Genomic DNA, 5051 nt, shown 5'->3' on the forward strand with positions numbered 1-5051 from the left:
ATACAGTGTTTATTTTAACGGCACAAACGGGCACAAATCGAGCACAAACGAACTGCGCCGGTTTGGAGCGATTTGGGCAACATGGGGGGAAAGTGACATCACACGGTCAAAAAAATAATGTTTAATATCTTAAACACCAAACCAGCATAAACGTTCGTTTTTGCGGCACAAATCAGCACAAACTTAGCACAAACGAATGGCATAGTTTTGGTCATTATTTCTTTTTATGGGGTGCCAACTTCACGGAGGTGTTGCACCATTCAAATAAAGAATTTAAAATGCAGGCTAAGTGTCACGTATCAGTATATGTTCAAATGATTGACAGCCTTTTACATGTGTGCTTCTTATAATAAACAATAGCGGATATGCATATAAACAGGCTTTTAAAAGGCTTTTTATGCTTTTGATGATACAGAATAGCGGAGAACTGACACGAAATCATTGGTAGGGCTGTGACGGTCACAATGACAACCGTCGACCGCGGTCAGTTGCCACCGGCGGTTCTGCGCGTGATGTCACACAATCTATAACAAGCATAAAATATAGTGTTTCTACAACAATTATTCTGTCGTGGCCGTGTTTAGTGTCCCTGCCGGCAAAAGCAGTGAGCGCAAGTGCCTTCGCAGCTGCTGGAAGACATCCACGTTCATACACACACAATAGGCTAAAGCTTGCAAAACTCCGGTAAAAGTAATTACTATGAATGTGTCAGAGGGAAATAAGGACACACCTGAATGAATTATTAATAAACTAGTGTTTTCTGAGCCAGTATCGCAAAGATGACGATCTCGACTCGCCATCTGCTCATTGGACGCGCCTTTAGAGAGAAATGCATCTACGGATTTTATAATGAAAGAGTTTTCGATTTTAATTTTTTTTAGTTTTATAGTAGTATAATAATAATTTAAAGCTTTCTATAGATATCTTTATCTGTAAGGCAAGTATTCTCTGATTTTCGTTTCATTTTTGTGCAGCGCTCTTTTTCAACGAGACACCAGAAAGCGCATCTTGTTTGTTTTCTATATTTTTTACAAAAGCACAACATTTTGTTAATATTGTGAGTGCATGCAAATAATATTACTCTTTGCAGTTCCGGATGATATATTACGCTTACCTTTATGAGCAAAGATTACTGCGTGTTTATATTTTTTCAAGTGATTGCGCTGGCGCCTCCACGTCCTGCAAAGCATTTAGCTTCTCCAATAAACGACTGTATACGCATAATAGCGTGCATTTATCCAAGTTAAACGTTTAAAACAAACCTATGATATGCTTGAAGATTTTATTTTAGGCAAGTCGTGATGATTTGAGAAGGCAAAATTAATCAAACATAGGCTGTGATCAACTCACTGCCGGCCTCTCGCCGCTTGGTCGTTAAGTTGCAATCTTAATTTCGTTAGGGCAAAAATCTTAATTTAACAAACAAAAATGTTGCAAACACATTTCTAAATTAACTTTAGAAACGAAGATAAATACAAACACGTTCCTGTTAAAAACAAAACTGAGCTATTTTAATGGATGCAACAGTGTAATGGGAAAAAGAGAGAAAAGACTCAGGCTCTAGACCGGTAATTTTGATGAGCCGTCGGACAAGGGTTGGGCGAAGTTGTTACGAATTTATGCAGCAAACGTTTGTTTAATATTTACTTTCTTATTTAAATATATAATTTCTTTGATATTTACTTTAGTGTTTTATAGGCTGAAATAAACACGCACGTTTTTATGTTTTTAAAATTATACATCAACACCGCGCCACCGGCGGTAGTTGGTCCATTACCACCGCGGCGGAAAGAATCTGCCACCGTCACAGCCCTAATCTTTGGGTGAAGAGAGGGGGGCGGGATCGGCAAAACATTTAGAAACGGGAATCAAACTCGGGTCACCGTGAGCGCAGTTACGCTGTGTGTCGGCGAACTAACCACTAGGCTATCGGTGACGACGTAAATAGCATTTTTATTAACAGAATAGAATAATCATGGATAGTGAGCTACGCAAACGTAAAAGAAAACCAAACTGGACCCAATAACAGCTGTTACTTTTTGCCCAACGTATTAATGATAACAAGGATATGAAAATCCAAATGAAAATTTGGAGCTGCGATAACTTCCAAGACTAAAACAAGTTGTGTGGGAATATGCGTGCAAATAAATGTAGAGTGAAAAGTTTCTAAAAAGTTTAAGTTCCGAGGCAGATTGCCAGCAATATTAGGATAGTTGGGATTTGATCTTAGTCATTTAAGTCTGATTTAGGCTGATTTATACTCGACCCGTTCTTCTGCACCGCAAGCCTGTGCTGACTGCGTGCGCACATCATCAAATTCTGGGCCCCTATTCCTAAAACATCTTAAGGATAAAAGTAGCCTCTCTCATAACTTACCAATTTAGTAGAAAAACTTAAAAATAATGGGCGTGTCAATTCTAAATTTAGGACTCCTAATTTTTGCTCCAAGAGTATTTCACAAAGCGTTTTAGCACTAAAACTAGCTCCTAAATCTGTGAAATGTTAGGAGTAGTGGAGAGGACTCCTAAGTCACTAAGATCAAGTCCTAAAACTATCCTAAAATGGCTGTTGCCGGCTATCTGCCTCGCAACAGAAACATTTTAGAAACATTTGATGATAATGAGCTTTTAAGAAGGTGCTTGGTCTTAATCGCGAAGGTATGATGACTGTTGCAGAACTTGCAGGGACGCACTTCAACAAATAGAAAGAACCCAATAATGCCACAGATCAAGGTTTTGACAACCCTCGAATGGTAGCTCCTTATGAATGCAATAAATATTTTAATGAGGCTAAGGATTTTAATCTGAAATAGCATAACATGGTTACATGAAAACATCTTGAAAATAATGTCCGTTTACCTGTAGCAGTTGTTTTTCGCTTGAATTATGCAATCTCTGCCTGACTTTGAAAAGAATACTAGCGCATTTCACAGTCATCTTTGCTTCTGGACAAAAGTGGGAAAGCTGCATTTACTATAACTACAAATCTTCCCTTGATTATATATCACTTATTTGTAAAACTTAGGAGTCCTAAATTTAGGACTGGCACGCCCATTATTTTTAAGATTTTCTCCTAAATCGGCAAGTTATGAGCTACTTTCAGCCTTAAGATGTTTTGTGAATACAGGCCCAGACCTCTAGATCTGTGGCCTCAAATTAAAAATGTGCACAAAAAACCCCTCAAATGCTGCTGGGGTATACAGCCCATAAATCACTGCGTTTTGGATGTGATATTGGATGTGAAGAAAAACAAAAAAATAAAAAAAACACTTCACAAGTAATTACATTCATTTTTCATTTTATGAATCGGCCTCAATTACTGTCACCCAAGAACAACTGCATAAACAACTGCAAGGACAACATAGCTAAATAAATGTATCACTGCATCTGAAGTTAATGTTAAACAAAGAAATCTGTAATCTGCCAGTTGCATCAGAGTGGGCGGTAGATGGGTTTTTCAGTCTGATCCAGACACTGTATAAATGAAAGGACAGTAGGGAGAGCAGAACAAACTCCTAACAGGAGGAGACTCACTCATGGCCTATGAGAAAGAGGATCGTGAGATTCAATACTGCTTTCCTGCCGTCAACTCATCATGTATCAAGGGAAAACGCTCCAGACATGAATACAACATCATGTATGTGTTTTTTTCATTGTTGTCAGCATGGACTGTGTTTCTGAATCTGCTGGTGATCATCTCCATCTCTCACTTCAAAAAGCTTCACACTCCAACCAACCTGCTCATTCTCTCTCTGGCTGTGGCTGACTTGCTTGTTGGATTCGTCATACTCATAGAGGCCACCAAACTGATTGAGACGTGCTGGTACTTTGGAGACACTTTCTGTGGAATCTATTCAATATTTGTTACAGGGCTTGTCTCAGGATCTCTTGGTAATTTAGTTTTAATTGCTGTTGATCGTTATATGGCTGTGCGTCACCCTTTATTGTACCCACAAAAGATAACAGCAACTAAAACATTATTGACCATCTGTTTCTGCTGGTTTTGCTCTTCAGCTTATTCCACTTGCTTTGTAATTAATAATGGAAATTTTAACACCTCACACAGAACAGATGTGTGTCAGGGTGAGTGTGCTATTATAATAAGTTTTGCTTGGAGAGTCACTGATCTGATTTTGACCTTTGTGTTTCCTTGTACCCTAATCATAACTTTATATATGAGGATTTTCTATGTTGCACATCAGCAAGTGAAAGTCATAAACTCACTAATGAAGAGTGGAAAATTTGTAATTGAAGGTTCAAGGAGGAGGAAATCTGAGAGCAAAGCTGCTTTGACATTAGGAATCATTGTGACAGTTTATCTGCTTTGCTGGATTCCATATTATATCTGTTCTCTATCAGCAGTCTCTTCCACAGTCGTACAATTTTTGTCATGGGTCGTGTATATGAACTCAGGTCTGAATCCTCTGATCTATGCTTTATTTTACCCCTGGTTTAAAAAGACAGTTAAACTCATTTTAACTCTGAAAATATTTCAGCCAGCATCCTCTCGGGTCAATATTTTTATAGAGCATCAATTGTAATTAAACCAGTACAAAGCAAACTTCTGTACAGTAAGGAAAGCAGAACAAACTCCTAACAGGAAGAGACTCATTAATGGACTGTGAGATTGAGGATCATGAGACTGCTTTCTTTCCATCAAATCAAGGGAAAACGCTCCAGATATGAATACAATATCATATACATGTTATTTATTTTTTTCATTGCTGTCAGCATGGACTGTGCTTCTGAAGTCAGTAGTTTCTTTTTAATTGCTACTGATTGTTATGTTGCTGTGTATCACCCTTTACTGTACTCCTACAAATCAACAACAACTAACTTTAGCGAGCATTTGTCTAATGTTTGTTTTTTCCTCTTCAAGCTACAATAGTAATAATATTTAATTACGATATTTAATAAAACTAATATTTAGTTAGTGGCAAATCTTTTGACATGGGTTACGCATAAGTCAAAATTCGACTTGTCAAAACAAGCAGAGTCAGACAGCAGGGTAAAACAAGGTTAGACAATGCCAGTGTTTTTACAAGATGGAGG

The 5051-nt window shown here is 37.9% G+C and overlaps 1 pseudogene; it reads left to right on the forward strand.

Moving 5' to 3' along the window:
* Positions 1-3481: 3481 nt before the first annotated feature.
* Positions 3482-4650, forward strand: LOC127157404 (trace amine-associated receptor 13c-like; annotated as a pseudogene).
* Positions 4651-5051: the final 401 nt, after the last annotated feature.

The sequence above is a fragment of the Labeo rohita genome, unplaced genomic scaffold (assembly GCF_022985175.1).
Source record: "Labeo rohita strain BAU-BD-2019 unplaced genomic scaffold, IGBB_LRoh.1.0 scaffold_1060, whole genome shotgun sequence".
Lineage (NCBI taxonomy): Eukaryota > Metazoa > Chordata > Actinopteri > Cypriniformes > Cyprinidae > Labeo > Labeo rohita.